The sequence below is a fragment of the Cervus canadensis genome, chromosome 8 (assembly GCF_019320065.1).
Source record: "Cervus canadensis isolate Bull #8, Minnesota chromosome 8, ASM1932006v1, whole genome shotgun sequence".
Lineage (NCBI taxonomy): Eukaryota > Metazoa > Chordata > Mammalia > Artiodactyla > Cervidae > Cervus > Cervus canadensis.
The window spans coordinates 17,602,502-17,625,897 of NC_057393.1; the positions used below are offsets into that span (position 1 = coordinate 17,602,502).

At 44.4% G+C, this 23,396-nt stretch overlaps 1 long non-coding RNA gene across 1 annotated transcript; it reads left to right on the forward strand.

Annotated features, from left to right (window-relative positions):
- Nucleotides 1-5,159: 5,159 nt before the first annotated feature.
- LOC122445790 lies at nt 5,160-16,976 on the forward strand. The gene is made up of 3 exons (XR_006270675.1): nt 5,160-5,361; nt 16,284-16,426; nt 16,761-16,976. It is a non-coding gene; the product is annotated as an uncharacterized LOC122445790 (long non-coding RNA).
- Nucleotides 16,977-23,396: the final 6,420 nt, after the last annotated feature.

Genomic DNA, 23,396 nt, shown 5'->3' on the forward strand with positions numbered 1-23,396 from the left:
TGAACTTGACTGTGATTCTGCTTGATGGGGTGGGAAGCAGGGAGGTGAGGGTTGGGGAGAAGGAGGCAATGTAGAATCCCGGAGTTATCTTGTCGTGTAAGATGGCTGAGGAATCAACTTGGCATTCCTTACAGGAAGCAGCCAGTTCCAACTTGAAATTTCAGAGGCACTCAAACTGAAATCCATGTGGAGTGTTTTGCAGTTAGAAAGAAGGCACACCAAAGTGAATTGGTAGTTACTGTTATTTTCCCAAGGAAAAGAAAAGTGGGGGAGAAAGAATTGAGTCAAGCCAGAGGCAACCTGAGAGTGTAGAAAGTCTGTCCCCAAGTTAGGGCATTATACTCCTGGGAGACTAAACATACAGACAGACAATGGCCGGACCAGACATGGAAATGGAGCTTTGAGCCGCAACCTGCAGCACCCGTTCATCTAGGATAAACGGCCCAGGAAGCCAGCCTGCAATGAATCAGACTTTCGGGAAGCCAGATCGCTATCTCTAGTGATAATCCAGGAAGCTAAACAATAACTTCTGTCACAGTTGGCCTTAGATAATCAGGGTTTGATTAGTAACTGATGGCTTCCCTCATTTTTGACTCTGCTTTCAACTCAGGACCAACCGGAGAAAGCCAAATATGCATGCTTCACTCATCACAAAGGATAGGATGCCCCACCTTCTATTTATCTGCCTTCAGCAGCCCCAGGCTAACAGCCTCCAACCAGGGCACATGTGAAGCTTCCTTATTTTTCCATTTTAAAGCTCATCCACCCCTCTGCCAGCTCTGGAGCCTCTGTCAAAACACAAGTGATGGTTGCTGACACCCTCGCTCTGAATAGTCTTTGCTTTACTCATTTGGTTAGTCTTTGCTTATTTTCACACACCTTTCTAGATATTTGTGGAATAAACAATTCCAAGCAACCAATGGTATCACCTACTCGCCCCACTTCTGTTTCCAGCGGCACCAGCTGGTAAACGGGTAACTGTCAAGGGCTCCCACCTCTTTGCTTTACAGCCAGAGGTCTCTTTGCAGGCTACATCCTGGGTGTGCCATGATGGGTTCCCGAGGTCTTGAGCAGGCCTGATGGGCGACTCGAAGATGCACTGGTTGGGCCTGAGTGTTTTTTGATGGCTGGCGTCCATTCTGATGGCTTGAGGCCCCTGACTCAAAACAGCACTGTGTTTCTTACTCAAAACTGCAGTGGGCTGGCTTCTAATCCCAGCACTGGCCAGCAGGGCAAGCCACACCCCTCCTTGGTCCTGCCTCTGCTGCTGGAATACGAGGACTGGGCTCATTAATGTCTTCGATCCCTGCTGAATCTAATCCAGCTGAACCTCCTCTCCACTGCCACACAGCCCTCACAGGTTGGACATTACAGAAATCTCAAAAGGACCACCAGTGGGCTTACCCTTGCAGAAGGAGGGTGAACCAAGCTAGTGGCATTTCTACTGCTTGGCCAGAGAGAGGCAAATCCAGGACGGAATCAAGCCCCTGTTTTCCTACACTCGACCTGCCTGTTCCATTTAAGCCCCACCAACTTTTGAGCTCCCACACCCTTGGTTATAATTCACGCCCACAGACTTGATTCCCCGGGGAACAGGTTTTTAAATGTTGAATGAATCCAGAGTTCACATCTGTTGCCTGAACGCGACATGGTGTAAGACTTTTTTTTTTTTTTTTGCTCTTGGTAGCATCGCCCCTCCTTTAGAAACTCACTCTCATTGAGTGGCTTAAAAACAAAACAAAACAAAATCCTCACTCCCACTCAGAGGCCTCAGTCCTGGGGAGCCAGAGCAGAGGAGAGATTGTCACCTCCCAAGTTCAGCAATAAAAATGACTTTCTCCTTTCAGCTGCTGTTCCCTGATGTGACTGTGATCAGTATCAAATGCTCGGTAGCAAGGATTTCTGTGTAGCCTCCTCAGCTAAAATAGATTGAACCTGCCCGCTGCTCTTTGTGTGGGAACAATGGACGTGACAATGAGGAGCTGCTATATTGTTCATACTTGAATAGTCCCGATTCTAGATATTTGTTGTTGGGCCCTGTAGATTACCTGCAAAGAATGTCCGGCTCCCCCGGCTGAGAAAGGTTATGCTAGTGTTGAGCAGTCCAGGCTTCTCCATGGTAATGAATCAATAGGGGCCTGCAATTAACGAAGTCTCATTGCAAAATGGTAGGGAGTCACATTGTGAAATAGGGTCTGTTTTTTCTTCCAGCTTAATTGCACAGCCTAGGGTATCTCCAGTTTGAATGGGTCAACGTTGTGTGTGAGCCAGGGTTAGGGGGACTGGTAGGAAAGGGCAGAGGGTGAAAAGCAAGGTGGCTTTGGGGGCTTACTTGGGCAAGCTCTGGGAGAAATGAAACCCATATGTGTTGTTATTAGCATGTGACTTGGAACCAGGCGAACTACAGAGGCGGGCTGGAAGGGCAAGAACATCTTCTGAGTTTCCCAGCCCCAATTTTTCAGTTGGGCAAAATCTGAATCATTAGGGATTCCTGCTATGCGGCTGCAGATTGAATCTTTGAGAACCCATGGCTAGTGCATGGTGGTGCTGTTGGGAAAAAAAAAACCCTCACAGACTTTGGATCCAGCACACCTGAAACTCAAATCATTGCACTGTTGCTTACCAGCTGTGTGACCTCAGGCAAACTGCTTAACCTCTCTGAGCATCCTCTGTCTTCTCTGTCAAACAGGGGTATATCATCACCTTCCTGCAGGGCTCCCATAAAAAAAAATACATTCCCCTAGTGGGCCTTTGAGCTTGCCTTGTGGCTCAGATTGTAGAGAATCGGCCTGCACTGCAGGAGACCTAGGTTCAATCCCTGGATTGGGAAGATCCCCTAGGGAAGTGAAAGTCTACCCACTCCAGTATTCTTGATTGGAGAATTCCATGGACAGAGGAGCCTGGTGGGCTACAGTCCATGGAGTCAAAGAGTTGGACATGACTGAGCGACTTTCACTTCACTTCAGTGGGCAGTCAATAAATGGGTGAGACAAATATTGCTATTTTCTCTATATCCTCCCTTTCTTCCATATGAATAGAATCTCCATTTTCTTTGGGGCAGCAGTGTATTCAGCTGAGAAAATCTCAATTTCTCAGTGTCCCTTGAGGTTGGAATGGCCATTGGACATTGTTCTGGTCAATCAAAAGTGGACGTCTGTTGGATAGGGCTTCCTGGAAAGCTAATTTTTTTTCTTGATTAAAAAACAGACAAACTTCACAAAGTTTTTCCCTTTTCCCCTATCCTTTCCTTCCTTTCTGGAAAGCAGTCACAATGGCTGGAAGTGTGGGAGCCATCTTGTAAACATGAGGACAAGTTGGGAATGGCACTGAAGAAAGAGGTGAGGGGAAGGATTGAGGAGGTAGTGAAGTAGCTATATTGTGTCTCGCTCGGGACTTCGGGTCCAGTGAGAACAATAAATCCTTGTACATTTAAGTCCCATTTCTTGAAATTTCTCTTGCATGCAGCCAAGAACAATCACTAACTAATACCTGGTGATTGTTATTTCTTCAGGAAGGCAAAACAAGCCCTTGGAAACTTCCTAGGAGATTGACTAAAGGAAGGAGAAGAAATACACTGGCAGACAAACCATCCAGTCCCTGTTATATCATGACCTCACTACCTTTTCCTGTATCTGCCATCCATGTACTCGAGCTTTGTATTTACATAAGTTTCCTTGCGTGCTGAGTGCTAAGTTGCTTTAGTCGTGTCTGACTCTTTGCAGCAATATGGACTGTAGTCCACCAGGCTCCTCCGTCCGTGGAATTTTCCAGGCAAGAATACCAGAGTGGGTTGCTGTGCCCTCCTCCAGGGGATCTTCCCTACCCAGGGATCGAACCCACATCTCCTGAGGCTCCTGCATTGCAGGCAGATTCTTTATCGCTGAACCACCAGGGAAACCCGTAAGCTTCCTTGCTTACTATTAAATCAAGGCTTCTGGAAAATCCCAATCTGAACAAAGAGCTAAGAATACCGGGCTCATCCAAAGAGACTTAACAAAAAGTTGGGGGCAGTGTAGACATGTCTTAGTCAGATTGGGATGGGGCCCCTTGACTCAGAGGGAGAGCTAAGAGGGAGCCTTCTAGTGACCTTTGAAGGTCAAGCCACTGGCCTACTGCTCTGGGCAGTATAGTTTAGAGGCTACTTCTCTAGGAAAAGAGTGGAGTAAAATGAGTCGCAAATGAGCTAATCACCATTAATGTTCCAGCTGAAACTGCCAGTCTGACGTCCCTCCTAATGGCTGACAAATGTCAGGGTGACTTGTGTGCTTTTTTTGTTAATTGAATTGGTTAATTAGGTCCCAGAGGCCTAGCTGCTAATTATGAGCTACAGCCGAATATGAACTTAAGAAAAAAAAGATGCAAGGAAGTTAAAACAAAAGAGAAAACACACACACACACACACACACACACACACGATTCCTTTGTATTCTTTACAATCTGTACTATTACCTTCCCTTAATTTTTGACCTGCCACATGTTACTACTTTCTTGATGTGCTCAAAAAAATTTTAAAAGAGAGCAAGGAAAACTCCAATTCTGCCTCTTTCAATGAGGAGCATCTGCTCAATCGGTATTTCGTTCATTAATTTTCTGCCAATTAGCAAGAAAAAAAAAAAAAAAAGACAGGCAAAGGGGAGAAAGAGTCCAGATTTCCAGCCTAATGCATTACCTTGTGAAGATGGTGTCTGCAGGAGGGACATGTTGCCTCCTGTTTGGGGGAAGAAACTGCAAATGTCTCCCAGACCCAGCAGACTTGTCGATGTTTAAGAAAACTTTCCCAGAATTTTCTAGAACAGGCCCCAGATGCAGAGCCATCTATACTGTCCCGTTGAGGAATATCTTTGAAGGTAAATAAAGTGCCTTGTAACTCATGGAGGACTTGAGAAATTTAGCGCTGAAGGTGAAAGAAGTAGCTCTCTACTCGCCCACAAACTCCTGGCGTTATCTTTGGTTTTTGCGTCCAATTAGGGGAGAACATTAAAGGAAGTTGAAAGTTCCGGCTTCCTGACTCCAGTTCACACTACTCCTGGGAGCTGGCAGACGCCAAATATCTGATAAGCTAGTCCAGCATCCTTTGGCTGGTGGGGGGAGGAGGAGAAACAGGGCCAGAGGCCCTGAGCTGGGGAGGGCTGGGGAGGGAAAGGGGAGGAACTCAAAGAACCTTTGTGGCAGAATCAGATTCTTCCAGCCCCTGAGGTTCTGGCGAAGATATTTGGACGGGGAGAAGCTGCCCAGGACTGCACTCTCAGCCTTAATCTTGGATTGGCAGAGCCTGGGAAAGCATGTGGCCAGGAACTTGAGGACTTGAAGAATGTGTGTGACCCAGACACTGCCTGGAGCATCGTCCCCTGGCAGATTCAGGTGCGTTTGACTCACATTTCCCATCCCACAGTCTGCCCTCCAATTTCAGCTGCCAAGTCCAGAGCACTCCTCCCAGTTTCTTCTAGTTCCCAGCCTTCGCCCTGTTACATCCTGTGTATCTGCTCCTGGGGGTGATCCCTCAGGATGGCACCAAGCCAGTTTCCAGGCTCCTCTGTTCATGGAATTATCTAGGCAGGAATACTGGAGTGAGTAGTCATTCCCTTCTCTAGGGGATCTTCCCGAACCAGGGATCGAACCTGGGTCTCCTATATTGCAACCGATTCTTCACTGTCTGAGCCACCATGGAAGCTCCTTAACACTTGCCCCATTCCACAGTCTGCCCTCCAGGCTCAGCCGCCAAGTTCAGAGCATGTATGTGTGTTCAGCAGCCCAGTCACGTCTGACTCTAAATTCAGAGCACTCCTCCCAGTTTCTTCCAACTCCCAGCATTCGCCCTGTGCATCTGCTCCAAGAGGATGATGCCTCAGGATGGCTCCAAGTCAGTTTTTGGCCCCTTGATGTTCCCAAGTCCCCCAGTCAGAAAGGCTCTAGCTCCCCTGAAGACTTGAGAGGGAGGAGCCACACCCGACACAGAGCCTTTGCCTTCTGCAAGGCTCTCCCTCCAAAGCCCCAGCACCTTCTTAAACTCCTCTCTGACCCTCTTCTAAGGTCATTGGATTGTAGACTGCCTCACTCACTTCAGGTGGACAGTCACTGAAACATGTGCATGAAAAGTTAAACATTTGGAAAAAAGCTGCATGTTTTACACATGAGTTTCTGCACTTTTGCTAGCAAGTGCATGTGTGTGCATGTGTGTGCGTGTGTGTGTGTGTGCCAGCATTACAACATCATTGACTCTCTGGGCTCATCCTGAGCAAAGCATCTCTGAAGGGTTTTCAGAAAATCATAGTAGAAATCTATGGGGACCTTTGGTGAGCTTGATTTTGCTGGGAAGACAGGAGACCAGCTGGCCATGGAGCACCCTGGTCAGGGCCGTGCAGGACCTTCATCAGCTGAAAGGGATGATCAAATTCCACATCCTGACCTTGATACTTGCTACTTGGGCGACCTTAGACTAGCTGCTTCACCTTTGAGATGCATGTTTTCAACTCTGAAATGCAAATACTAAGAGTGCCTGTCTCCTAGGGCTGCTGGGGGGAGTAAAGGAGAGAAGGGGTGAGAGCAGTGAGCACCACACACCCAGGAAACACCAGCAACCACACTTGGTTTCCTCTTTCACTCTATCCTTTCAAAACCTAACATCAGCATAAACACTGGCAACGTCAGGAACTTACCATCAGTATCTTTCACTTCATTTGCTTTGGTTACCACAAGCTTCTCACATGGCTTAGATGGTAAAGAATATGCCTGCAATGCAGGAGGTCCAGGTTTTATCCCTGGGTTGGGAAGATCCCCTGGAGAAGGGCATGGCTACCCATTCCAGAATTCTTGCCAGGAGAATTCCAAGGACAGAGCAGCCTGGTGGGCTACAGTTCAGAAGATCGCAAAGAATCAGACATGACTGAGCATCTAACACTTCCACTTCACTTTCTTCTTCTGTCTTATTATCAGATGAAAGGGTCGATCATCTGACTACCCTAAAACATAGGGTGATTAAATGTGGCCGGGGAGTGCCCAGGACAGAGGAGGTTCTGGGACATGGGTCTTTCAGGACTCAGAAGAGGAACAGCCCAGGCAAACCAGGATGAGTTGGTCACCCCCTAGAAGGGAGAATTTTAATTGTTTGTTTAGGAGAATCACTGTGGTTGGGGGAGGTGATGATGCCAAACCAGCCAGCAAGTGAACAAACTCAGTAAAAACCTAGGGCTGCTCAGTGCATCAACAGATGTTAAGCGTGTACACGTGGCTTGGCCGGGTGCCGACGGCAGAGGTCACAGAAACACAGCATTGCTCATCACACAGGACCAAGGCTGTAGAACTCGTGCCCCTGGAAACTGAAGTCCCACGTGGGAACTTGTTAGAAAGGAAGTCGTGAGTTAACCAAGCTGCTCCCCACGGGTTACATTACGGAACATACATACATATATATATGCATATATATTTATGCTCTATAATGTACATATTAATATATATGTTCCATAATATGTTGGCTTCCCTGATAGCTCAGCTGGTTAAGAATCTGCCTACAATGCAGGATATCCCAGTTCGATTCCTGGGTCAGGAAGATCCTCTGGAAAAGCGGTAGGCTACCCACTCCATTATTCTTGAGCTTCCCTCCTGACTCAGCTGGTAAAGAATCTGCCTGCAATTTGGGAGACCTGGGTTCAATCCCTGGGTTAGGAAGATCCCCTGGAGAAGGAAAGGCTACCTACTCCATCATCTGGCCTGGAGAATTCCATAGACTGTGTAGTCCATGGGGTCCCAAAGAGTCAGACACATAATATATATATACGTGTGTGTGTGTGTGTGTGTGTGTGTGTGTGTGTATGTATGTACCAAGAGAGAGAGGAGATTTTTTTCCCTTTATTTTGATACTTGAAGTTTTAAAAAATATTTTATTTACTTATTTTTAAATAAATTAAAAGACACTTGCTCCTTGGAAGAAAAGTTATGACAAACCTAGACAGCATATTAAAAGGCAGAGACATTACTCTGCTAACAAAGGTGTATAGTCAAAGCTATAGTTTTTCCAATAGTCATGTATGGATGTGATATTTGGGCCAGAAAGAAGGCTGAATGCCAAGGAATGGATGCTTTCAAATTGTGGTGCTGGAGAAGACTCTTGAGAGTCCCTCGGACTGCAAGGAAATCAAACCAGTCAACCCTAAAGGAAATCAGCTCTGACCATTCATTGGAAGGACTGATGCTGAAGCTGAAACTCCAATACTTTGGCCACATGATGTGAAGAGCTGACTCATTAGAAAAGACCCTGATGCTGGGGAAGATAGAAGACAGGAGGAGAAGGGGATGACAGAGGACAAGATGATTCAATGGCATCACCGACTCAGTGGACATGAGTCTGAGCAAGCTCCGGGAGATGGTGAAGGCAGGGAAGCCTGGGTGCTGCAGTCCATGGGGTCACAAAGAGTCAGACATGACTGAACAGTGGTGTTTTTAATTAATTTTTAAGATTGAAGTATAGTTGATTTATAATGTTTCAGGTATACAGCAAAGTGATTTAGTAACACACATATATGTATATACATTCTTTTTCAGTTTATTTTCCATTGTAGGTTATTACAAGATATTGAATCTAGCTCCTTATGCCATACAGTAAGTCCTTGTTGTTTATCGAGGAGATGTTTAGGTGCCAATAAAACAAAAAACCCACAGGGGCCTCGAGGACACTGCTCACCAGAGGCACGACCTGAGAGATTTCAACGATGTTCTCACATTGTGATGCCAGCTCCTGGAAAGTTGCCTTTCTCAACTGAGGTGATTGCTTTGAAATTAGACAGCCAGGGATGCCTCTCCCAGATTTGCAAAGGATGATGCAAAAAGGAATGAGGGTTATATCTCTCCACAGAAAGAAAGAGGAAATAAACATCAGGGAGGAGAACTAATCTGCATTGAGCACCTAAAATATGCTGGTCCAAGGGTCACAGAATATTTTCAGAGAATCTTAAATATTAAAAGAGATTAGTTTTGTGATTCAGATTTAATAACTGAGAAAACTGGGGCTCAAGAAGGAATGTAAGTGTTATAAGCTCACTCAGCTAAGAAGTGGCAGACCTGGAAATCATAATAATGATAATAATTACTATTAATTAAATTTATAATTATTATTTAGTAAAAATAACCAACATAATGGAGCAACAGTTAAGATGTATTATGTGTTTCTTAGGTCCAGGTACCAGACCATACACACTCTTTAATATTTAATCCCATTTAGTCCTGAAACAGCCTTCCAGGTCAGTACCACTATTAAGCCCATTTATCATGAGTAAATTGACGATTAGAGAGTTTCTATAAACTGCTGGGGGACATCCAGCCAGTAAGTCGCAGCACTGGAGTTTGAACCCATGTCTGTCTGGCTCTGTAAACCAGGGTATAAGACATATGACCCTTCTCAGTTTACAAAAACACTTCTGTGCAGGTTATCACATTTGACTATTGAGACTAATATTTTCTAGATTTAAAAAGTGAGGCCAAGAGAGGTTCTGATTTGTCCCAACTCATATAGCTTGTAAGTGTGGGAGAGTCTGCCAGAAAACTGACCCCTGGTCGCAGTACCCCAAGAGAATAGTGGGCCAATGTGTCCACTGGGAAAAGAATATTCTTCCAAAATGCTAGCTTTCTTCTCTCTGCTGCAACAGGAAGCTTCTTAGGTAAACAGATCTACCCTATAGGAGATCACTGGGCAACTCAGAAAGGGAAAGGAGATGGTCATACTAAGAGAGCAGAGCTGGAAGAGCCTCTGCCATCCCAAGCCTCCTCCCCCAGACAGTGCAGCAAGGCCTGGACCTCACCTGCACGTGGAATATTGACCTGGTGATATTGACGCACCCCCTGCAGGGTTGCCTTTCCTTATTGATAACCAATGGCAGTGCCTAAAGTTCAAACACTGCTGGGCGGCTTTCATGTTTGTAAACAGTATTGATGTGCATAAATAAGGACCCATCAGACTGCAGGATTAGACAGGATGGAGGCAGAACATTTGGGAGATTAAATCCGGAAGCAGCTAATTAAAACCAGAGCTGGGAAGGAAGCCAGAAAGAGTGCCAGGTAATGTCAATGCCTCCGAACCTGGACACTCCAGTACCCCAACTCAGCCTCTCCCAACCTGGTGTCCAATGATGCTGCCTCCTTCTCCTCAGGATGAAACTGGTCCAAGGCTCGCTGCCCTTGGTTTTCCCCCAACAGAGCCTGTTGGGCCAGTGACCCTGCAGGAATAGCCACACTGTCTGAGAAAACTAGGTGGTCTGTGGGAGAACATAGATATCTGACGTCACCATTTTGACCCAGGATATTCTAATGAAGCCTAGAAAACAAAGGCTTAAACTTTCAATTAAAAAAATAAATAAATAAAAGATGTAGTTAACAAGAAATGTGTACACAGCAACACTTCCTCTTTGACTTCAAGAGGTCAGTTTTGAGAACAAGATTGGGTTCAGGGAGAGAGGAAGGCTCAAGGTCAGTTGTCCTCATTGCTTTTAATTTTTTTTTAAATCCATTTTCTCCCAAAACAATTAAGAAAATGGTAATAGGATCATACATATCGATAATTGCCTTAAATGTAAATGGATTAAAGGCACCAACCAAAAGACATAGGGTGGGCAGATGAAAGTATGTGCATGTATGCACTTCCACTTACCACATCACTCTACTTAATCCCTCAGACTGTACATAATTATTTTATATAGTTAGGTTAATCATGTTTTCATTATGGCTTGCAATTGTAATCATCCTTTATATTTTGTATGGCTATTGATTGTGAAAACTGATAAACATCTCTTACTGTTATGATTATGTAACTATTACTTAATACCATTATATCATGATTGGTCAACAGAAAATGATTGAATTCTATATCATCAATACTACCATTTAATAGAAAAACATGTACTCACTTTTTAAAATCCAGATACATATCAGAATTATCTTGGACTTTTTTGAAAAGTACAGATGACCAGGTATTGCTTTTTTTTCTCCAAAGCTCCAGGTATGTTTCTAATGAGCAGCCATGTTTAAAAACAACTGGACTATATGATGATCTTTTACTTTTATCTAGTTTGGTTCACTTTTTCTATTTCATATGCAGTGCTTCCATTTCACTTACTTTATGTTTTCCAATTTCTACTTCTCTTCTTTTTTTTTTTTTTTTGATGTTCTTTCTTAAGCCTTTATCAAGCATAGTAGAAAAGCCTTTGTATACACATGTATACATATATGATATGTATAATATATATATTTTAGAAAACTTGTGAATTTTTGCTTAGCTAAAAAAATTATGAATTTTGATTTCATTTGTTTGACTTAGTTTAAATAGAATGCTAGACTTCTAATTTTAAAAAATAGATACACAACGAGCAATGAAGATGTACTGTACAGCACAGGGAACTACAGTCAATATCTTATAATAACCTATAATGGAAAATAATCTGAAAGATAATATATGTGTGTATGTATAACTGAATCACCTTGCTGTGTACCTGAAACATTGTTAGTCAATTATACTTCAATAAAAAATATATATATTAAGGGGAAAAGGATGTTTTCTGCATTATGATGGATCAATAGCAAAAAGGTCACATTGAAATGTCCCATCTCAGAACAGCTCTGTCCAAAGTGTCACCTCACTCTTGGGCAACCTAAGTGTGTGAGGGCAGGTGCTGGTTGTCTTGGGATAAAGAATCTCTTGCCAGTTGCTCAGGAGAAACACCTTAAGAGCTGTTAACAACAGGGAAGTCATTCATGTTTTTTGATGCCACACTTTCTGCTTTTCACCATCCTTAGTAAGGCTTCATTCAAAACCAATAAAAATAACAGCTAATATTTATTCAGCACTTACTGTGTGCCGGGCACTATCTTAAGCACTTTACCTACATTAGTTTGTTTAATTTTCATGACAACCCTAAGAGAGGAAGCTGAAGTATAAAGAGATGATGTTATCGCCACAATGACTTTATTTCCCCAAGCAATTTTGGAAGGGAAATAATGTTAGCCCCACTTCTGAGATGAAGAACAGAAGCCTAAGGGGTAAAAATGACTTTTCACAGTGAGAGGCAGACACCTCGCAGAGCATCGTTTTGAGTGCACCTAGATGCCTTGCTTTTGTAGAGCAGTATGTGGGGGCTATGTTTTGCCCCCAGACACCATTCACCATTATCATGAGCCAGTCACAACCCAACATGCTTCCAGAAGCGTTGTATTGGATTTAAGAAAAGATAAGGTAGGATAGCCCCAATATTGGGCTGTCATGAAGAACAATGCCATCAAATGCTATAAAGATGTCCTAGGCTATTGTTCTGATGAGAGGAGTTTCCCATAAAACAGATTCCAAGGCTGCCTTTTTCTTAGCTGGTCCCAGCAAAGATACCCTCTGCTGGCTCTAGTGGCAGGGGATCTGCATTGTGCAAAAGCACCTAAGATTTCTGCGAGCTACAGAGGGAAAGGGGAGGGAGGGTGAGCGCATGTGAGTAAGAAGGATCATGTTCCTGGTTTTAGGTTAGCTCCAGGACTGGAATGCTTAACTCATGTGGTTTTTCAAGGTTAATCATAAGTTACAACAAGCTACTTCCCCTTGGGGTATTTCATTTGCATCATTTTCTCTCCCAGAGGGTTGAAGGAAGAAAAAATATCCGCTGCGCAGCTTTGGAAATTAGCTGCTTGTCACTCACTTGCTTGGAATGGGATTTGGATCTCATGGCCTTCGCTCCAGAGCTCTGGACCAGCTCCCCATTAAGCAAGAGGCATACAGCTGGAAAAGACACTGCTGCCAAGACGCTCAGAGCGAAGAAAGCCAGTTGTGGGCAGCTCAGCTGTAACATGAGCCCCAGCTTCCGAGTGCCATCATTTATCTGCAGGTCCCCAGGCACTTCAAAACTAGGCACTCAGCCCGCCATATGCATTTGAGCTTCAGGAAGAAGCCTGCACGCCCTGTTCTGCAAGGAGATGAGAGATCATGGCTGAATCATGGGGTAGAGAGCTGTAGGTGAGGTCTTCGGGGTCCTCAGCTGTCCAGGTAGGATAGGTCCTGGCTGTCTGGAAACTGACCTGGCTGGGAAGTTTCAGAAGGGCAACCCAGGGTCCTGTTCTGTATTATACAAAGTGGCCAAGTGAACCCAGACTCGATGGAGTTGGTGTCATGGTACAGCATCTGGGGAGTGAAACATGTTCCCAAGGCACAAAGTCCATACCGTCTGAAGGAGGACCTCAGCCAGAATCTTGGAGTGGAGGGTCATCAGAGCCCAAGATACAAGGCTGATAATCAGAGCAGCAAATTCAGAGTGGTGGGAAAACTGGAACAGAAAACCAGGAAGGCGGACAGAAGTGTGTTCCATAGGCATGGCCAGGGCCAGACATGGCAAGATCGGTTTAAGGCTGGGCTCCCCCACTGCAGGTCTAGGGTAGCACAGTTCCACAGAAGACCACACCTCCTGCCTAGTTAAGACTGAATATGCTGCCTGACTTCGGTGGACTGACTCACGAACAGGACTGGTGTTGGTATCTGGAGAGATGAATCCAGTCAGGTGCCTCCAGACCTCCCAAGATCCCAAGTGCCACCTCCTGGGGTGCTCACTGAAGTGTCACTGCCAAGTGATGAGATGGATCAGAAGTTTAACCAACAAAGTGGCGTCACCAGGAAGCAATATGCTCAACTGTGTAGCCAGAAGGAGCTCTATTTACTTCAGCAAAGCCAATCACTCTAGAAAATCATTCATTACTTTATTACTAAATGTCTCGACTTCTGATTTCCTTTGCTCAACTAGGACTTATTCCTGACTACATTTTGACCATCAACAAACCCAAAATCTTCCAGAAAATTCTTCCTTGGAAAACTGTAACAGTTTTTTTTTTTAATTTTTATTTTTTAATTGGTGGAAAGAAGTATACTGCTTTAGTCCATGATCAGAATTATTTGATTTTGTACTCAGAGAGGGCTAATCAGGGCTAACATGAAAAAGAGAGCTGTGTGCTAAAATAGGAAGCAGGCCACTTCAATTATCTTCTAAGAAAGCAAATGTTTCATGGAGGGCAGGAGGTATAGGTCTTGTGCACAGAGGGTACATGTATGCAATGGAAGTCACATTACTCAGCCATGAAAAGAATGAAATAATGCCCCTTGTGGCAACTGGATGGGCCTAGAGATTGTCGTACTGAATGAAAGAAGTCAGACAGAGAAAGTCAAATATCAGATGACATTGATTATATGTGGAATGTAAAAAAAAAATGACACAAATGAGCTTATTTACAAAACAAATAGAATCACAGATGAAGAAAACAACCAACCTTATGGTCATGGGGGGAAAGGGAGAAGGGACAAATTGGGAGATTGGGATTGACATATATGTGCTACTATATATAAAGTGGATAATAAGGAGCTACTGTATAGCACAGGGAACTCTACTCAATACTCTGTAATGACCTACACAGGAAAAGAACCTAAGAAAGCACAGATGCATGTATATGCATAACTGATTCACTTGGCTGTGTAGCAGACACTAGCACAACATTGTAAATCAACTATATTCCAATTATAAAATTTTTAAAAAGTAAAGAAATTAGCACAATATTGTAAATCAATTACACTCCAATACAAATTTTTAAAAAATATAAAATACACTTCATCAGTTCAAAGAGGCTAGGTTTTGGGGAACATACAACCCCATGATTGCTATGGCTTGCAGCCATGAAGGTTTGCTTCTTGCTCAGCTATATGTCCACTCTGAGCTCCCTGCCACTCTGCTCCATGCTGAATGCTTCAAGGGGACCCAGGCAGGTGATGAAGCAGCCTCTAGCTGGAACTTGGCCAACTTTATGGCAGAAGGAAGAGACATATGGCAGGTCACCTGGAGCTCTTAGAGCTTCTTCTTGGACAGAGCTCACATTTCACTGGCCCAGGGAAGTCACCTGGCCCAGTGTGAAGTTGAGGCAGGAATGTGTAATCCTCCTGCAGGGAGGGGCCACTGCACGAAGGGGCACTGAGTATGAGTTCAACCCACCATGGGAGCATAAGCTTCATAACATATTTCTGAGAGAACCAGCTTTATGTGACGTTGGTGGTCATTTTATTTCTCTAGCCCTCAGCCTTTTCATTGAGTAAATGGGAATCGTAACACTTACCCTCTCTTCATTACAGGGCCATGGAGAAAATTAACCATGTGATTAAATATGAAATTGCTTGATGAATGATTCTTAAAGCACCCCAGGGACAAAGGGCAAACATTTACCATAGTTGGGATGTACATTGCAGTTTATGTCAACAGCAAAGACTGGTGGCCAGTGACAAACCATGTCTTTCCTCTGAGCTGTTGGAAAGGAAGGCAGCCTGGTGGGTGAGTGGGTTCAGTAAGACAGTGCCCATAGATGTAGCCTAGATAGTTGGGAGGACTGGGGAGGGAGAGGCCATCTTGCTGGCATATTAGTCTACTCACCGTAATGGACTTTTTCCTTTAAACAACTCTCTTATCCACCTGCCTTCCTGGTTACCTGGTTAGAGAAGGTCCAAACACTGAGCCACATTGAAGAGATGTAAATGCAATAGGATGCATGCATGCTAAGTTGCTTCAGTCATGTCTACCTCTTTGCAACCCTATGGACTGTAGCCTGCTAGGCTTCTCTGTCCATGGGATTCTCCAGGCAAGAATACTGGAGTGGGTTACCATGCCCTGTTCCAGGGGATCTTTGGGATCGAATCCAGATCTCCTGCATTGCAGGCAGATTACGGCTGTGCCACTGGGAAAGCAAAATGCAATTGGGTTGCTATCTGCATTTTGTAGCTAAGGAAACAAGCAAGACATTCAAGGTCACACAATAAGTAAACACACAGTGTCTCCTTTAAGCACTTACATACAGTAATATTTAATCCTTGCAACAACTGTATGAGGCAGGAGCTATAACTATGCCCATATCACAGATGAGGAAATTGAGGTACAGAGAGGCTAAATAATTTGCCCACCATCCCACAGTGACCAGGATTGGGGGAGCCCTGGGGTTGAGCATCCACAGTTGCACATTTTTCTTCCCACAATTTAACATCTCTGAGATTTGGATGTGTCTTTAATTGATTGTGTATCATAGCTGAGGAATCAGTATTTTTCTTAGAGGTATGTAAAATAACGGAGCTTCTTAAAAGTGATGACATCTTACTTAGAATCAATGTAATATGAGACCTGATTTCTTGATCCACCCCTCCCTACTTCCCTTCATCAATTTTGAGATTTAAAAGTGATCCTTCCCCCTGGATGGAGGGGAAATCAGACATAGATCCTATCATCGTTCTTTCTTCTTTCCTCCAGCCCTCTAGGTGAAAATGCAGGAGACGTTGCTGACAAAAGGTGGCCAGTTCGGCAGCAAGGCAGCACACACGTCTGTGGACTGCTCCTGAGCAAGATGGGGTATTTGGGAGAGAGGGGTGCAATCCAGCCAGCATTTCCAGGAGGTCAGAGCCCCAGCCAGATTCCCACATACAGCACCCGTTTGTGAGCCCCAGTGCTGAGAGCAAGCCCATTCCCTGATGTGCAGAGGCCAGGAAACCCGAGTAGGAACTCAGGGGCAACTGCAGAAGGCATGTCTAAGGCGCTGCAGTTACTGAACAAGACACGAATCTGTGTCCATTTCTTGGGGGGTAAATACAACCACATGTGGCTGAAACCCTCACATCATTTAGTCTGCGCTGACATGAATCCCCTTGGAAGAGTTAGCATTTGGTTAGGTAAACGTTTCCCCTCTCCCTCCCCTCCTCACCTCCCTCGTTCTCCATCAATATCTTGCAGATGTTGGAACAAGCCGCTGACGGACTGCTTTCCCACATGGAATGCTGGCCTGGGGAACGATGCCGCAGCGCTTTCTGGCCGCCTGCTACCCTCGGCTACAATGGGCCTCCTACACTCTCTTACTTGCGCATCAAGCCTCTGGCTGCTTGCTGCCAAGTATTAAGTGCTTGTTCCACAAACCTGGTGTAGATTATCACTTTGCCGTATAGATGTATCTAATAGAATTAAATAGTTGGCTTCTGACCAGTAACAGATGTGCTACATATAATGCAATAATAATGAGATTGAAACCGCCATGTAATATCAAGGGAAGAGTGGAGGGCAACTTGCATTTCTCTAGTTTGAAAGAAAAGGAAAGCAGAGAAGATGGCCATTTATTTGCACCAAATGAGCTGTATCTCTGTGTTACAAATTCTGCAAGGAGTGCCTCTTGCAACCCTGTGCACGTCCGTGAAATGAGAGGCAAATAGGGTAGGAATGGGGGTGGTTTGTGCTAGAGGAGGATTGGTCCAGCTCGATGACCCCTGCCCCTCCCCCCAACCTGGTGCTGCTGGCTTTGGGGGCTGTATTGGGATCACACTGGGACACAGTCTTGCAGGCTGCTTCAGGTGAGAGATGACCAGGGGAGACTGAGTTCGGGAGGTCAGCCACATGGGCAGGAGGAAGACAGAAGTGTAGACGAGGAAAAAAGGAAGCCAGGCTGCTTGCGGGGCAGGCCTCCCTGTGTTCCCAGATGGGGACTGCAGAGCTCTCTCCGGATGCTTGTGCAGTTCCAGAACCTTCCTCAGAATTAGCACAAGCTGGTCTCCAGAGACACCTGCTTCCCAAGAGTTCTCAACTCTGGTTCCTAGGACTGCTAAACAGGAGACCTGGGAGGGAGTATGCATACAGTGAAGGGGTAGCCAAGCTCAGCACTGGAGGTCAAAGGGCAAACACAGGGTGGAATTCCTGCTGTGGAATACAGCCATGCTGACTATGAATCCAGAGCTGCAGATTTTCTGAGTGCTTTGGTCTGTTACTCTACCTTCTTCCTATCTTCTTCAACTCCATTGCCCGCCTTTTCTTTACTCTTCAATATTAATGTCTTTGTCACTTAGTTATTGCTGAGTAACAAACAACCCCCCAAACCTAATATATGCTTTATTTATTTGTCTGTTTTTCTCACAAGTCTCTGTGTCAATTTGGTTGATCTGAGGCGACTCAGGCCTCAATCAGTTCTTGGCTAGACTTGCTCATGTGTCTGTGATCAGTGGATAGAGGGGCAGAGGACCAGCTGGTCTTGGATCGCCTTAGGTCCTCATAGCTCTTACAGTCCTCCAGCAGCCTTGCCTAGCTATATTCCTCTGCCGGTGTCAGAATTATGACAAGAGAGTTGGCAGAAATAAGCCTGCACTTTTGAACTTCCACTTGCATCCCACTGGCTTCCCACTGGACAAGCCAGTGTCACAGCAAAGCTAGAATGTGAGCAGGAAGGGACTATAAAGTTACAAGTCAAAGGGATGTCATGCAGTCATTCCACTACAGTATCTGTGACATTTATCAGAGGTTTTCAAGTACACAGATTAGAAAGAGTTAGTGAAACAGGTTAATGACATGCCCTGAAAACACAAGTCCTATTTCAGTCCATCCAAAGACATGGTCAGAAGGCAGTCAGGCCAGTTTCTGCTATCTATACCTGGACTTCCATCTTCTGTCCTCCTACAATAGCACTTTGGGACTGCCTGCTGTCTCCCACCCCCCATTCACATACACACTCAGAGACAGACCCTGGTCCAGTTTCTGGGGCCACTTCCTGCCACAGTCCCCGACTACTATAAGGATGGGCAAGACACATAAAGTTAAGGTATGAGAGCACATCACATAGTCCCAGAAAGTTTGGGGAACAGGAGAAGAAAAATCAAGGGGAAAAACAGACTTGATACTGAGAGGAGACCAAATAGTAATTAATACAGGGACTCCCTCATGCCCTGGACCCAGAGGTACAGTTGAGATCAACACAGGATGGTGGTAAATAGGCCCACCTTGTCAGGTGAGCAAAATAAAGGGTAGCATAGTCAAGTACTCCTAACAACACCCAAAGGACCACGCTAGGAAAGCAAGAGGAAATCTACTTGGCACATAATAATCACTCCATGAAATTTGTAGACTGACTGGCTAGGAAACTATTCTAAGAAACCAACAGACTCTTAAAGATTTAAGAACAAGGAGAGTCATTGAAACCTATTTGTAAGAGTGGAAACAAACCAAATGTTCAACAATAGGGAATGATTAAATAATTTATGGCACATCTATATAAGTGGCATATGATGCAGTTATTTAAAATGATGTTTTAAATTAAATTTTTACAACTGAAGGAGAAATTCAACATGTAATTTGAAGTGAAAAGGCAGGTTCCAAAACGATATGCAATCTGATCCCAAGGAGGCATAAAATAAGTGTGGTTTTGACAGCGGTTTATAGGAGATTTTTGTATCTTTACACTTTTTTACATTTTCCAGGTTTTTTTGTAATTCCTCTATGTTTGTAAAAATAATTGAAGTTCTGAAAAGAATGTGGGTCTTAATTTTGAAACAAAGACTGAGATGTTAACATCCTCTTGTTACATCAGGCACTCTCAGACCCTCTCACCTATGCTCCTGTATTTTCATTGGTACCACTTACCACACATTATATGTAGTTGGTGGTCCTTCTCTCTCTTCTTCAACAGAATGTAGACTCTAGGAGGAGGGGTTTTGCTTGTCTTGTTCATGGATGTGTCCCCTGCATTCACCACAGTGTTATGGACTGCAAGCCCTCAGAAAATATTTGTTGAATGAATGAGTGAGTGAATGAATGAAAACACTCAGAGGGAATTCTCTTTCCCTTCTACTGTCCCCTCTAGGATGTTCTGAAGCATCAGTACTAGGTGCACCTTGATTTATCCACAGAGAGAAGTGTTAGGAACAACTTTGATTTGCAAATACCCATTGCCTCTATGATGTCCATAGATTTCCTACTGGGCTCAGCATGGTACCAAGCACTATGGTGGACAAGAAGGCAACAGAGTAGATTACAGGACAGGGCATCCATCAGATCAAAGAAGGGAACTCTAGCACACAGCACACAGACTCAGTTACACATGGCCACTGCTTCCCATTGCTATCTTCAAGAGCCAATGAAACTGCCCTTCCGCTCACGTCATTTGGGAGTCAGCACCAGAAACCGCACATGTGTCCTTCCACGCCTCTTCTCGAAGCTAATGATGCCCCTGCTCTGCTCTTTTCCCCTGCGTGGACCTCTCTTGACTGCATCTCAGCCAGTTCCTTGTCTAGTGTACCGGACCAAGAAGCAACTATTCTATTAGTTACTATTAGGTAGCTATTCTAATAGTTATTCTATTCTCTCTTTAAAAAATATTTATTGATTGATTTGTTTATTTGGCTGCCCCGGGTCTTAGGTGAGGCACACAGGATCTTTGTTCTTCCTTGCTGCATGCAGGATTTTTCACTGTGGCATGTGGGATCTAGTTCCCTGACCAGAGATTTGAACCCAGGTCCCCTGCACTGGGAGCTCAGAGTCTTAGCCTCTGGACCTCCAGGGAAGTCCCTAATTATTCTATTCTATTCTATTCTTCATCTCTGTCTTGTGTCACTCTTTCCCAGGAACATAAAGAGAACTTTTATTTATATTTCTTTCTCCTTGTCTCTTCTCTCTCGGTCCCAAGTTTGAGCCCTCTCTTTCCCTGTAGAGCTATCAAACACCACTAAAAAGCAAATGAGTCTTATCAGTGACAGAAAAGGAAAAAGAAAGTGACCAGCAGAATCAGCCAAGAGAGCACATTCACGGTGTGAGATCCTTGAAAGTGTCCAATACTCATTTCAGACACTGCTCACCATTCTTTCATTAAACCTGCCTTTCCGCACCCACCAATGCTTGAGATAGAGGAAACAAATATTTTCATCTGGAGTGTTGTCTGTCCCTTTTGTTAGAAGTGAGGTTCTCTACTATTAAAACAAAACAAAACAAAAAAACACATGTAGGTAGGAACTTCCCTGGATGTCCAATGGTTAAGACTCTGCGCTCCCACTGCAGAGGGGTACAGGTTCAATCCCTGGCTGGGGAACTAAAATCCCACATGCCACATGGAACAGCCGAAAAACCCCCAAAACAAATGAATAAATAAACAGGTTATTTTTTTTTTAACAAATCATTGTTTAAAAAAAACAAGTATATAGTGTTTCACTTTATAATAGCAATGGTTGCTGCTCACTTGAACTCTTACTGATGCCCAGATAGTGTGCTAAGGACTGAGTCTGCCTGAATTATTCAGTTACTTCAACAAACCATGAGCTCAGTTCAGTCGCGTCCAACTTTTTGCAGCCCTATGGACTACAGCATGATAGGCCTCCCTGTCCATTACCAGCTCCTGGAGCTAGAACTATCATTATTCCTCATTTTTCCCAGATGAGGAAACTCAGAGGGAGTAAGCAACTTGCCTAGTCATCCAGTTAACCTCTTAAACTGATATAGAAGAACAACTGCTGTTCACAACATTCTATGAAGAAATACACAGATGACCCTTAAATGATGCAGGGGTTGGGGACCCTGACCTTCCCCCACTCCCCATGCTATTGAAAATCCATACATAACTTTGACTGTCCCCAAACTTAATTACTAATAGCTTATTGTTGACCTGAAGACTTCCAACAATATAAACAGTCAATTCACACATATTTTGTATATCTACATAGATTTTATGTATTCCTGAAATATCTAGCTTTCTCTTAATTTTTTTCAATAGTCCTAGGCTACATGGTTTATCTGTGAATTTTTTCAAATTGTCCCCAGTCTCCAAAATTTTTTCCAATACGTTAATTGAAAAAAATCCACATATAAGTGAACCCACACAGTTCAAACCTGTGTTGTTCAAGGGTCAACTGTATTCCCACTCCAAAGGACCAACACACACACTCTCTCTCCTCGGGAACACAATCTGCTTCTTCTTAGTGGAGAGAAGAGTCAACATGTGTGACACTTTTGTTCCTGTGAAAGATTCAAATAAGAGTGGCTTCTGGTAATAGATCAGTAATCTGCCTCTGGACTAACCAGAGGGCTTGGTCCACAGTGATTGGTCCACAGGGTGAATTTGTAACTTAAGCTGGACCAATCAGGTCCTTCCCTAGGATTAAAAAAAAAAAACCGGAAATTGGAAACAACCTCCTCTACGTCCTATCTCTTCAGGGACAGGCTGTGAATCTGGGGTTGCTGAAGGCTGAAGAAGAAAGAGGTAACAACCTATTGAAGAAGAGACGAAGGCCACGCAGAGGGTAGCAGAAACTAGCAGTGATGGAGGGGAGTGTGATGGTGAGACTGAACTCACTTGTCCCCAAGCTTCTCTTTCCATTTTTTGAGCTGTTGCCTTCTTTATAATTCTTTATAATTCCTATAATTCAGGAAACTGAACTAGGGAGACCGAGGATACTTGTTCAAGGTTAAGATTAAGCTCATGGAAGAGCCCAAAGCACAAGTCCCTGACCCCCTCAGAAGAGCACTCCTAAAGACCCTCAAATGGCCTGGGGGAGGGAGGGTAGGAACCAACCGAGAAGGGAGAAGCGGAGACGCTTCATGCTTCTGTGAATGCCCACGGCTCAGTCAGCTATGCTAAGCCCACGCCCCAGCTCCACACCTGCTGCCTGGATGGCTCCGCCGCAACCCAGCGGATGCCTCATTAACGGGATCCACCTGTGGGCACTTTATTTAATTATCGCAATTGGAACAGAGTCAAGTTACTGGAGTTAATGTCCTTCCGCTTTCTGAGAGCTAATTATCACCTGTAGCTTGGCCCCAGGCATGTACGGAAGGGGTCACCCACGGCACTGAAATTGTGTTGCATGAGTTGAGAGCGTTGCCTCTCATTTTGGTAGGAAAGTTGAGTTAAACATGACAGGGGGTCAGGAAGCATCTGGTCCAGTGCCTGCCTCCAGATATTAGAGCCTTGTGCCCTGGGTCGTCCATTTCCATCACCAGCTTGGGCATAAAGAAGGGTCCAGAATCCTGGGGACTGAAAACAGCTAAAACTGTCTCTTATGGAGCACTTACTGTGTGCCAAGCCCTCCTCAGCTACAATCACAGGTTCTCGCAAGAGCTGTGAGGGTATTTTTACCTGCCGTTCTGCCTAGAAGGCTCCTGTTGGCTCAGAGAGATTAAGTGACTTACCTGGAATTTCACAGGTAGGAGAATGAGCTAAGATGCAAACTTCAGTCTGGTTAACGCTGGAACCAAACCTTTCCCTTGCCGCCTTTGTCTCAGGGAGCGTAATTGATTACCTACTGCGTGCCAAACACTGAGATCAGTTTGGGAAATAGATATATTTACTTTTTGTATATCCCTTGACTTATTTTGTATTAAAATAATTATACTTTCTGATACCATACTAGCAAGGTGCCTCAGTTTCTTCCATCTTTAAATTGTAGGATCTTCCACATACCACCTGCCCGCTATCTTGAACCATGGAGCATGAAATTTATCTTATCTCCCTTGTTTCACTGGGTTGCTAGGACCTCAAGTCAAGTAACACATGGTGAAAACTCTGTTTATTAATGCACAGCTTTGTTTGTTGTAGGCAGTATTATTATTGGATGGAATCCTAGATTGACT